Source organism: Heteronotia binoei, chromosome 11 (assembly GCF_032191835.1).
Source record: "Heteronotia binoei isolate CCM8104 ecotype False Entrance Well chromosome 11, APGP_CSIRO_Hbin_v1, whole genome shotgun sequence".
Classification (NCBI taxonomy): Eukaryota; Metazoa; Chordata; class Lepidosauria; order Squamata; family Gekkonidae; genus Heteronotia; species Heteronotia binoei.
Genome location: NC_083233.1, coordinates 19,872,568 through 19,886,091, shown reverse-complemented (window position 1 = coordinate 19,886,091; position 13,524 = coordinate 19,872,568).

Sequence of the window (13,524 nt, the reverse complement as noted above, 5' to 3'; positions counted from 1 at the left end):
TATACTTCCGTATATATATTCGGAAGTATACCGAATTCAATGCAAAAGGCGGGAAAGGGGCTTCTGCAGCCTCAGGGGAGCTGCTTGCCTCCTTTCCTGACTTTAGCCTTTTCCCACCTCCCCAGGATCAGGGAGGGGGGGAGGGGGAAGAGGAGCCCCAGCAGCCAATTCAAAGCATGCATTTGCAAAATGCATTGCAAATGCATGCTTTGAAGGGCTTTTGTGTAGCTGATCCTCCAGCCATCAGCAACAATGTTGTTCTTTTGTCTGGCCAATCACAGAGCAGTGCTGCTGTGTTGGTGAGAGAGATTGTGCTGTGCTGCTGGCTGGCCCTTGGTCTGAGCTGCTGCTGCTCTCTCTCTCTCAGCCTTATCAGAGTTCCCTGGAGTAGAGAAGACAAGGTAAGACAGTCTTGGGGTCCTTGTTTTTATTTTAGTTGGTAAAAGGACTTTTTAAGACTCAGAGTCCCTTTCCTTGTCCAGATTTGGGTGGTGGTGGGTAGCTTATTTGGGGTTAGGGGTTTCTGCTTGGGGAGGGGGCCTGGGTTGGGTTTTTTTTTGCCAATTTGCCCATATCTTACTTTAGTGAGAGGACTTTTAAAAGTGCAGTGTCCTTTTACTTTTCCTGATTTGGGTGGCTTGGATTTCTTGGGGTTAGGGTGAAGGGGTTTTTTTGCGGGGGGAGGGATTGGTAAAGTTCCTGTATTGTTAAAAGTTAAGTTTTTTACTGTTTTAAAAGGATTCTGTGTTTGATTTGTTGCTGCTGTGTTCTGCTGCTGTTGCTCCTTTTCTCTTCTGTTTCTTTGGAGGGGCGGGCGCTGTTTGGCCTAATTTTCATTGTTTAAAAGGCCACTTTTTTAACAGTTGAGTTTCTTGGCCTTCTCCTGTTGTCCCTTTTCCTGGTTCTGGTTAGGGGGGGGGGGGAGCTGGCACCTGGATGAAAGACACAGAACCTGCAGGCTTGTGCTTCGCCAGCTCTCCCCGGGTTGTTTGGAGCAGGGCTGGAGAGCTGGCATCTGGGTTTGCTGCACCCTTGAGCAGATTGGGTATGCTCTGCAGATCTTGAGCAGATTGTGTTTTGTGTGGCAGTGACGTTGGCAACTGGGTTTATATTGGTTCCAGGCCTGCAGGGTTCATAGAATAGATAGAGGGATGTAGTGCATTTGGGTCCTATAGAGATTATCTGGTGTGAAGTTAGGTTTGGCTTTGGTGCCTCAGGAATTGGACCCCCTGGTCCAATTTTTTTTTGGCCTTGTGGGTTTTGTGTGGGACAGTGTCCTGAAGCTGCACAGCAGTTTTGGGAGCTCTCCTCAAAACCTCCTGCTCCCCAGAGCCACCTTTCCCACGACGATTACAGTGAGGAAGTGGCTCTAATTGTTTTTTTCTCACCATTGGGAGCAGTGTTCCTTTTGGGGTGCCCACAGATGGGTGCAGTCTTTTTGGGCCAGAGGGGTTGCATGCTGGGGAGTCCCCTGAAGCTGCCTTGCAGTTTTGGGGCCTCTCCCTCAAACTCCCCTCTGGCCAGAGCCACTTTCCCCACAGCAATTATAGTGGAGGAAGTGGCTAATTGGGCTTTCTCCATCATTGTTGGCAATGGGCCTTTTGGGGAGCCCAAAGACAGGGACCCCCTGGCCCAATCTTTTTGGGACTTGGCGGTTTTGTACGGGAGAGTCCCCTGCGGGTTCCCTGCAGTTTTTGGGGCTCTCCCTCAACCCCCCTGCCCCCCAGTAGCCTCTAATTATGCCCTATGTTGCCATTGATTTCAATGGCCCATAGGGTATAATGGTGGAATAGGGGCACCCTCTTTGGGTACCCCTGGAATGGGATCTCCTGGCCCAATCTTTTTGGGACTTGGGGGGTTTGTAGGGGAAAGTCCCCTGCATGTCTCCTACAAATTTGGGGGCTCTCCCTCAAACCCCCTCCCCTCCAGGCGGCTTCAAATATACCCTATTTGCCATTGATTTCAATGGCCCATAGGGTATAATGGGGCCGTATATTCAGAAATAGCTGCACATCTACCGTATATACGGCTATTCCGACTACAGAATTCAGAAATATATGGGATTACGAATCCCCCCCCCCCCCCGGTATACTTCCGAATCCGTGTAATTCCGAATTTTTTTTTTTGTACATCCCTACTCCACAGCCCTTAACCACTACACCACACTAGCTTCAAATCTCTCTTGCTATGTCGTTTCTTTAGTCTGCAAGTTGAAGATAATGGGCATTTTCACACACAACTAAATAACACACTTTCAATCCACTTTCAGTGCATTTTGCAACTGGATATTACTGTGTGAAATGGCAAAATCCACTTGCAAAGGATGACTGAATTGGATTGAAACTGCAATTATTTAGCATGTGCAAAAGGACCCAGTGTTGTCCTACAAGTGCAACTTGACCTATCGATTAGAGTCGCCTGGAGTGATTTGTTCTGCAGGTACTCCCGGGGTGCTTATTCCAGGAGTCCACCAAGGGCTACCTTCAGCAGTCAGCCCTCTCTGCCTTAATTTCCCCATTGCAGGGAGGATTAATGTTTCCAGCAGGCCTTGAATTCAGCAGGAGCTCACAGGAGCAGAGCTCCTGAACCTTTCTGAGGGTTCCCCCTCCTCCTCCCCACCTACCTTGTCCAGTGAATAGTAGGTGCAGCTGCATAACAATTCCTGGATTAAGAGAGTGGGCAGCCAGCCACACCCCCAGCAGCCCTCATTAACCCCTGGAGAAGCCTGTGCTTGTGCCACTCTTTCTCCACCTTGTATGTGATTTTGAGTGGCGGGTGTCTTGCTGGCCTTTTGACTGGAGAGGTCGCCCAGGAGAACCCTAGGAGAACCCCAGGAGAGCTGGATCTCTAGCCAGCCGAAGCAGACTTTGCTCACCTGGGGCTCTCCTTTCTTGCATTGGGTTGCTTTTGGCTGGTGGGGGGGGGCAGCATATGCAAATGAGTTATACTAATGAGCTCCACCACCTGTTTTTCTACAAAACGACCCCTGGTTTCCAGGATAAACAGCCTTCTTATTTTCCCTTCTCATTGCTTTAAATTGCAAAATATTCCTAACTGCACTTCAGTTATTAACCCCCCAACAATTAATAAAGTTTATTAACTCCTCCCAACAACTAATAAAGGTGAAGTGTTAGGTGTCAACTTAGAAAGAAAAATCTATCTGGATATCATCTTTAACCAATTTACTGCTTCAGAAATGTCTGGAAAAGGAAAATGACCTTGCCCTATGGGATCACCCAGTTTCCACAAGCCATGATTATTTTTTAGCATAGCGCCCTGTGAGGCTCTTCCCAGGTGCTGTTTTCCCCTTTGAAAACAAAACCCAACAGCAATAAGGCATATTAATTCCAACAATAGGTAATAATTTGCCATCTCGACAGCTGAGAGGTCATATAGTTGCTGCTGTTTCGAAACACAGTCCCCTTTAACAGTGGTACTTATATGCAACAATAATAATAATAAACAGGGCTTTTATGTAGAAAAAGCCCAGCAGGAACTCATTTGCATATTAGGCCACACCCCCTGATGCCAAGCCAGCTGGGACTGTGTTCCTGTGTGTTCCCACTCAAAAAAAGCCTTGATAATAAAAATCATGGTAGTGACTTACGTTGGAAGCTAAGGGGAGGAAGAGTCAGTTTTTGAAAAAGTCATCAAAAATCCCACAAAATGTGCAAGTAAAGCTCTCTACTATCTCCCCCCTGCCCCACTGCTTCAGATCAGTGGGGAAACAATATTAAATCTTGGCTGGCAGGTTTTCTTGCCACATTTTAATTACTTGTCCTGTCTGTTTATATTCAGTTGCGTTTTGCTGAAGATACAAGGTATTTTTTTTTAAAAAAGAGAATCCTTGGTATTTAGGAAAATCCAAAGCAGGGGTGATACATGCTCAGGTGCTAATTTATTTACATCAATTAATTCCAGGCCCCTGATGTAAACCAATTAGTATTCAGCCCTTAATGGAGTCATTATCTGTCAGATTAGCTTTTCGAAATGCTTGTCACCGTTACAGGACTAGGCGGCAGAACTTTGCTAATAAAACTAGCAGAATTAATGGAGTGAACAGCATAGATAATGACTTAATGTGGAACGTACACTATAGAAGAGGGGACCGATCAAAGGTATTCTCCAAATGAAGATGTCAGGGAAGTAGCGACTGTATTCCACCAAAAAAAAAAAAAAAAGAGTTGTGTGGGCGGGTGGTGGTGGGAGTCTGGCAAGGAACCGAGCAGCGCTATTTGCCCAAACATCAATAGGCCTTTGCCTGATTCTTTTGCAAAGTTGCATAGTGTAAGGAGCATATTCCCAGCTTTTGGACTTGAGCATCCTTGTGCACCTGTGACCCAATCTTGTAGTGGCCAAAACATGCACAATGCTTGGGATCTGTCAGTTTAACTGCAAAAAGCAGCCATGCGGAGCGGGACCACTTGGACTGGAGCTATGGCACCTATGTCATTTCCCACCTGTGTCATTTTCCTAGCAAGCATTTGGCTTCATTTTGAGCAGGAGCTCACATGAGTGGAGCTCCAGAACCTCTACATTTTATTCTGCTTTCTTAAACCCCCCCCCCCCCCCACACACAAATACTTGCTTCTGGGCTCCATTGTTCAACCCCCCTGTGGACAGTTTTGCTGAACTCTACGATCTGACAAATTTTCTAATATTTTCCCCCACAAATAATGGGGAAACAACCAAAACATATCAAGCAAACAGATGGAAATCTTCATCATGCCACTGTGGCCACATAGGAGAAAGTAATTTCAAAAGCATGATGGGAGTAAGGTTTTATTAGGAGAATTATAATTCAAGAAGCATTCTAAGGTAGATGCTGAGCTGATACAATTTAGTACACCTTCCAGTGATGTCAGGGAAACAGACAAAAGAGTTGTGCTAATGAGCTCTGCACTTCTTTTTCTATGAAATGAGCCCTGAATGCCCCTCCCAGCTGCTTAAATCCTGGGGCGAGGGGTGTGAGACAGTCATACTGGTATACGCAGCAAAAGCACCCAATCTGATCATGCCTTTCCAGCATCCTGTGCACTTTGGCCCTGAGGCTCCATGTACATGTTACAAAGCCCGTGTACATGTTACAACACAGAGACTTTGCATCATAATTGCAATGTGATTGTTGTGTCTGCTGGACACATAACTGGTCCTTTTCAACCAGGACAAGCAAGGAGAAGCAGCTTCAGCCTCTGTCTCACACACACCTTACACTGTTCTCACGGCTTCGGGCTCTCCTGTGGAGCCACTGTTGCTTCCATCGTCAAAATCACACCACTTAGATAGCTACCTGTCAGTTTCACAAAGCAGGAGTCAAGTTTCACCTTTAAGATCAACCAAATTTTACTCAGAACGTAAGCTTTCATTTGGCAGAGGACTTCATTACCTTTTATGGCTATCCAGACCAAATGGCCAAGCCACACTGGTTTACCATGTGATCAGTCTGCATACTTAATCAACAAACTGCTTGTATTTCAGCCCACAATACCTGATCCCCTCGTCTGATGAAGTGTGCTTAGAGAGCACATGAAAGCTTACATTCTGAATAAAACTTGGTTTTAAAGGTGCAACTTGATTCCTGCTTTGTTCAGACCAACATGGCTGCCCGCTTGGATCTGTCAGTTTCACAGCAGAGCCAACAGCGGCTCCATCTGGCAGCCTGAGGACAAGACAACAGAAGGGTGGGTGAGGAAAGGCTAAAGATGGTTCTCCCTGCCAGCGTTGGTTGCAAACAGATAAGAGCCAGTGTGCATCTGGGATGCAAAGTCCTTGACCGATTTCCCACTAGCCTTACCTCGCTCTCACTCTCCTCAGCGGGGCTTCCCTCGGATTTCGCACAAGCTGCCCCGAGGCTGCAACTCGCTTTGCCTCCTTCATGCAGCAAACAGGATCCTCTAAAAAACCAGTTTCTGTTTACTGCATGAAAAAGGTGAACCGAATTGCAGCCCTGAGGCAGATAGTGTGAAATCTGACGGAAGCCCCATGGAGAAGAGGAGTGTGAGAGCGGCATAAGGTTGGTGGGAAATCGGTCCTTGTGTTGTTTCCCAACAAACGAATACATCCATGGAACCTAAGAGGCAGATGGGCATCGTTGAAACTACTGAGCATGATTTCTCTTGCAAGCCAGGAAAAAGCATAGCAAGGATACAGGATGTACATTCCAAGGTGCATTATTAACTCACCAAAAAAAGTGGATTTATTCTGGGCTTTTTTAGTAGAAAAAGCCCAGCAGGAACTCATTTGCATATTGGGCCACACTTCCTGACATCACCATTGTTTCACAGGGCTTTTTTGGTAGAAAAAGCCCAGCAGGAACTCATTTGCATAGTAGACCACACTCCCTTATGCCAAGTCAGCCAGAACTGCGTTCCTGTGCATTCCTGCTAAAAAAAACACAACGCCCTGGATTTATTTGTGGTCAGAGAATGATCCAGGAAAGGAGGCAGAGATTGGTTCTACCTATCACTCATGCACTGTAACAATTACAGTTAGAAGCCATGGTTGGCTAAAGGAATTAAGAACTAGTAGCCCCTTATGGACCTATGACAGGACACCTAGGCTGATTCCACACTAACTTTGTTCCGCGCCGTTTCCCTCTGGAGCAAGCTAGCGATTTCGCCGCAGCATAAACTTGTTTTTTCAGGTTTACACTGCAGAGCAGCAAATCACGAGTTTTCCCTGCACAAAATGGTGGCACGGAGCAGCTGGTGCAAAATCGCTAGCTTGCTCTGGAGAGAAACAGAAGCCTGGTGCAGAGCAAGGTTAGTGCGGAATCAGCCTCAGTCTCCTGCCTCTGTTAGCTCACATCACTATGCCTTTCTGCTTGCCGGACAGGGCTATTTATCAACTGAGGGACCACTTTGTGATATGGTGGGCTTTTAAAAGTCCCATGAAAAGGACAATCAACAATGCAATCCTATATAGAGCGACTTCAGACTTCACCCTTGAAGTCAATTGATTTAGACCGATGTCAGTTCCTATTAGGATTGCCCTGTGAATTTCACCAGTTTGCTGGTTGTCCAGAGACTCTCCCAGGGAACTCATTCTGTTTTGCTTCTCTGCTCTGAGAAATGAACCTGCAAGTCTTTGGTTTCACACCGTGGCTGGTCTCCTCACACTGATGTTTTTCCCCTGCAAAAATGTACGCATTTTCAGTGTTACACGTGCATTGAATGCACAGAAATGGCATGTAGGAAACAGGCTCTTCAGCAACTGCAACAAAAATTGTGATGATCCTTGTGGTGAGTACCCAGCTTGCTGGGAGGAAAGTTTCGTTTCGTTTATTTGATTTATATCCCACCCTTTCTGCTGAAGCAGGCTCAGAGCAGCTCACAATAGGGTTGCCAAGTCCAATTCAAGAAATATCTGGGGACTTTGGGGGTGGAGCCAGGAGCAAGGTTGTGACAAACATAATTGAACTCCAAAGGGAGTTCTGGCCATCACATTTAAATGGATTGCACACCTTTTAAATGCCTTCCCTACATTGGAAATAATGGATAGGGGCACCTTATTTGAGGGCTCATAGAATTAGACCCCCTGGTCCAATCTTTTTGAAACTTGGAGGGTAGTTTGGGGAGAGGCACTGATGCTATGCTAAATATTTGGTGCCTCTACCTCAAAAAACAGCCTCCCCAGTGCCCCAGATACCCACGGATCAATTCTCCATTATACCCTATGAGAATTGGTCCCCATAGGGAATAATGGAGTGCCCAGCAGATATTTCCCTCCTCCCCCACTTTCTGATGACCCTGAAGCGGGGGGAAGGCCTCCAAACCGGAGGATCCCCTGCCCTCACCTGGGGAATGGCAACCCTAGTGCACAAACATAATAGAATAACACTGAAAACAGTTAAATTAAACATTAAAACAAACAACTTAAAACAGTTTAAACCATTTAGTAGATAAATGTAGATGCCTGGGGAAGGCAATGGCAAACCACCCCGTAAAAAAGTCTGCCGTGTAAACGTCGTGATGTGATGTCACCCCAGAGTCAGAAATGACTGGTGCTTGCACAGGGGACTTTCTTTACCTTTTTAGAATCAGTGACAACAGCAGCATGAGGAATCAAAAGAGAAATTAAAATAGTTGTATTGGCTTATCCCTAGTTCCACCCTCTAGCCTCTGTTTCCGGGTCATTGTTTCATCATTCTCCGGTATGAAACAAATGGATATCTTAGCATTTAAATGTCCATAATATTAACTTACCTTCTCCCTCAGTAAAGCTCCTATTTTCACTAGAAGAGGATAATAATGGAAGATTTAAAATACACACCTGCTCTTGCCCTGTTTTCTGGTTTTCCAGGATGAGGGAGTGTCACTACACCTAATAAATTAAGAAATTTAAATAATGCGGCAGTCATCACACCTTTGTGGTGTAGAATCACAAGGGCTTCAGTTTCTTAGAAGCGAAGACATCACAAGCACAGTTCTCAGGGAGTAAGTGTTCGTTCTTTGAATTGCTGTTCTCATCTTTTAGATCCTGTGCTTTCTGCCGCGTTAAAACCAAGCACATGTCATTTAGTCGTCAGAATTTGTAATTACTTGATGTGGTGCCCAAATTTGTCCTGCTTGTAATGTTCAGCTGCACTGCATATTGAGCAGCACCTTAACTCCAAAGTTCTCTGGCTTGGAATGCTCAGTGAGGTTCTGAGCATGTACAGTCAGCAGAACAGACATCACCCCGAACCAGATGTTCTGTGGGCACACCTGTAGAAGATTTTTAACGTTGACCTCTTCCTCTTGATATCACTCTCATTTGTTACTGTGAACTACCTGACCTTGCTGTGCAGTCTTTCATATGGTGAGTATTGTTTTCATTTTGGTCAACCTGTTCTTTAGATTGCTTTGTGAGAATGTTTTATGTGGGTTTTTCTGGTATCTCGTGAGGAGCCCCGTGGCACAGAGTGGTAAAGCTGCAGCACTGCAGTCCAAACTCTGCTCACAACCTGAGTTCGATCCCTGCGGAAGCTGAATTCAGGTAACCGGCTCAAGGTTGACTCAGCCTTCCATCCTTCTGAGGTCGGTAAAATGAGTACCCTGCTTGCTGGGGGTGAAGTGTAGATGACTGGGGGAGGCAATGGCAAACCACCCTGTTGAAAAGTCCGCCAAGAAAACGTCATGATGTGACATCACCCCATGGGTTGGTGCTTCTACAGAGGACTACTTTTGCCTTTTTTCCTGGTATCTACAGCTACAACCCTCCCTTGTTCCCAGATATGTTTGTTTGGGCCAAGGGTGGCTGAGTTTTCAAGAAGTTCTCCATTATGGATGATGGTATAGGGTGGGTTCAGGACAGGTGAAGTCAAAATACAGTTCCTAGGGGTCATTTGATAATGCTCATGGTCTGTCCACAGGAATAAACAGCTCTAAAAGGGGATTAGATAGATTCATAGAGGATAAGTCTATCAATGGCTACCAGCTGTGGTGAATGAAGGGAACCTCCACATTCAGAGGCAGTCATCTTCTGAATCCCAGAGCCAGGAGGCAACATCAGGAGAAGGCCTCTATGCCCTGTTGTTGGCCCTCCAGAGGAACTGGGTGGCTACTGTATGAGACAGGATACTGAATAGATAGACTATTGGTCTGATCCAGCAGGGCTCTTCTTATGTTTTTATATCCAACTTTATGATGAAGGAAGGAAGGAGTTTCCCTCAAATATTTGCAAAAATATGCTCATAAATGCTGAGCTGATACTTAATTCAGCCAACGGGGTCCATCATTACTATCCAGTAAATGACCCCTTTCCTACATATGGAGAACTGTTCTCCAGAGCTAGGCATTTCCCATGCCCATAAATAAAAGCTCTTTTCTATTATACCCTGTCTTTCTTAATTAGATTACCAGCTTTCAGTTTCAATGTGGTTCTGAAACAAAGATCTGGATTGTAAATGTGCTAATGAATTTTGTGGTGGCAGTGTGATTGGCTGAGCTTGTTGCACCGTTACGGAGAGGTGGAGCATACAGAATGCCATTGGTTGCCATTGGCCAGGCTGCTTGAATGTTAGAGAGAGGCAGAAAAGAAGAAGATATTGGATTTATATCCCGCCCTATACTCTGAATCTCAGAGTCTCAGAGTGGTCACAATCTCCTTTATCTTCCCTCCCAACAGACACCCTGTGAGGTAGGTGGGGCTGAGAGAGCTTTCTACAGCAGCTGCCCTTTCAAGGACAACTCCTGCGAGACTTATGGCTGACCCAGGGCCATTCCAGCAACTGCAAGTGGAGGAGTGGGGAATCATACCCGGTTCTCCCACATAAGAGTCTGTGGACTTAACCACTACACCAAACTGGTTAGGGGAAGAATGGGGACGGAAGGTACATGGTCTTCAGAAAAGAAAAGGAAAGGACATGTAAAAGCAGCAAGCCAAAGGGAACCAGGCAGCCTCAGAAATGAAAGCTGGAAGAAGGAATGGTCCAGAGGAAAGAAGATAAGAAGGAGGGGATCAAGAACGAACCAGAACAGGATCGGTGAAGAGGAGAGAAGCACATGGCAAGGGGTTTGCAGAGGTGAGGAAGACTTAAAGACACACATCAATTTAAAATTAATTGCCACATCTTTGGCCACAGCCTTTTTGAGAATAGTAATACATTTGACATACTCCATGATTTTCATTTCCCTCTTCACCCATCTGTAAGACCCTGCGTGGTTAGCATGTCAGGCTCTGATCTGGAAGACCCTGGTTCAAAGCCCTACACTGCCATGGAAACTCATTGGGTGACTTTGGGCCACCTGCTCACCCTCGGCCTAACCTACCTCACAGGATTTTCATTATGAGTATAAAAGGCAGGAGGAGAGAATGATGTTGTCAGTCCCTTTGTGGTCTCATTTGGCAGAAAAGGGGGCACAAACATTTGAATATACAAAGTAGTCATGAGTGGCTTCTGGTTGGGAGATTTTTCAGCAGTACTTTTAAAAGAAAAAGAATTGTTCTTTTACAATGTGCTTTTCTTGACCCTCAGGAGTCTCAGAGCAGCTTACAATTGCCTTCACTTCCTCTCCCCACAACAGGCACCTTGTGAGGCAGGTGGGGCCAAGAGAGTTGTGAGAGAACTGTGACTGGTCCAAGGTCACCCAGCCGTAGCATGATGCCCTTTTCTAAGGAGGAAGAACCACGCTCACAGAAGGCCAATAAGGAGCAAAGAAGCAGAGGAAATGGCGGCGCTTTTCCTGATTTTCCCAGAAGTCATTTCTCTGTTACCCATCATCACTCCCTCCCCCAGCAAATTTCCTTTCCCCCAAGTTATCAACAGGCCTGAAGAAAAATGCCCTGTTCCTTTAATACAGGTTTAAATGTGTGGAAATGGGCAATTGAAGCTTTTCATGGCATGGAAGTAAATAACAACCCATTAAGTCTCTATTAGAGGTAAAGGCAGAGAGCCCCGTGGCGCAGAGTGGTAAAGCTGCAGTACTGCAGTCTGAGCTCTTTGCACATGACCTGAGTTCAATCCCAGTAGAAGCTGGGTTCAGGTAGCCGGCTCAAGGCCTTCCATACTTCTGAGGTCAGTAAAATGAGCACCCAGCTTGTTGTGGGGGAAGTGTAATGACTGGGGAAGGCAATGGCAAGGAAAAAGGAAAGGAAAGGTCCCCTGTGCAAGCACCAGTTGTTTCTGACTCTGGGGTGATGTCGCATTACGACGTTTTCACGGCAGACTTTTTACAGGGTGGTTTGCCATTGCCTTCCCCAGTCATCTACACTTTTCCCCCAGCCAGCTGGGTCCTCATTTTACCGACCTCAGAAGTATGGAAGGCTGAGTCAACCTTGAGCCGGCTACCTGAACCCAGCTTCTGCCAGAATCGAACTCAGGTCATGAGCAGAGAGTTTGGACTGCAGTACTGCAGCTTTACCACTCTGCGCCACGGGCAAACCACCCCGTAAAAAGTCTGCCATGAAAATGTCATGATGTGACATCACCCCAGAGTCGGAAACGACTAGTGCTTGCACAGGGGACCACCTTTTTTAGAAGTAAAGAACAGGACAGCATCCCAAATACTTTTTTTTGCAGGAACAGACTTGCCCTTGAAACTCTGCACTTGGGAGGGGGGAATAAGAAGTGGTGAAGAGGTGAAAAACCTCCCTGGCTCACAGTTTCTCCCCTTAATTTCACGCAGGAGCACCTTCTCCTTAAAAATGGCAGCCACGCAGGAGTTCCATGTAATTCGGCTTCAAATTTCTTGTAATTTTGCAGAGCTCCCCCCCCTTTGGTTCTTTTGCCACTAGGGGGTGCTATTGGAATAGCATCTCTAGGCTTTGTTCTGCAGAATGAAAGTTCTCTTATAACCTACTTAGGTTGCAATTTTTTTTAACAGCAATAATTAATTTTTGCAACTTGGAGCGGAGATGGGGGAAACGGCGTTGCAAATATGTACTTATGGTGTTTGCCTGCTGTGGTTTTTTTTATTTTTTTGAAAGAGAGGATCAAAGGTTTGCAGGGTACGAAGCAGAATCTGTAGGTTTTCATTTGGAACATAGTGGTGGCTCAGTGCACTCAAGGCGAGGGTTCCGTTTCTCTTTGAAGTGTTCGGGCTTTTTTCGCCTGTCGTCTGAAGAACACATAAAGCTGCCTCATGCCAAGTCAGACCACCGGCGCCTGGTGATGCCTCTCCAAAGTCTCTGGGCAGATAAAGGTCTTTTGGAGCAGCTGCCACCTGGAATCCTTTAACAAGAGACGCCAAGGACTGAGTCTGATGCATTCTGCATGCAAAAGTGGGGTTCTTTCCCTTAGTGGTGGAAGAGGCGGCAAATGTTTTTTCATTGCACAAATGAACATAATGCATGTCCCCTTGCTCACGTTCTTGTGGAACATGGAGCACTTTCCTCCCTACAGTGCCCATAAGTAGAGAGTCGGTTTGGTTAAGTGCATGGACTCTAGTCTGGGAGAACCAGGTTTGATTCCCCACTCCTCCACAAGCAGCAGCTGGGTGACCTTGGATCAGTCTCAATTCACTCAGAGCTGTTTCTCTCAAGAGCAGTTCTCGCAAGAGCTCTCCCAGCCCCACCCACCTCACATGGTGGCTGTTGTGGGGAAAGGAAGGGAAAGGAGACTGTAAGCCACTCTGAGATTCTGAGTGAAGGGCGGGGTATAAATCCAATCTCCTCCTCCTCCTCTTCTTCTTTTCTTCTTCTTTCGCTCAAGATCCTGAGGAAGCAGAAACGTGAGCAGGGAATGCAATAGGTTTGACTCACTGCAAGTGGCTATTGCTGTCTGTCTCTTGCATTTCCATTTGCACAAGAGCTCTGGTGCAAGCAGAAATTTTGCACTGGATCCAGCCGCAGACTCATTCAGGTGGGCAACTGAGTTGGGAGGGAAGGCCCCAGATAAAATTGCTTTGTGGACCACTTCTAATCCACCCAGTCGCCTATCCCAGTTCTAAGCATCTGGGATAGGTGCAAGCATACATGAGCAGTGGTAGCTCACTGACACTTGAACACTGGATGAACATGCATGTAAGTTCTATGTGCAGCAGTACATAGGGCATCAAAGCTTAGAGAAGGGTGTGGACAGAACATAGCAGGTGTAGCAGAGGA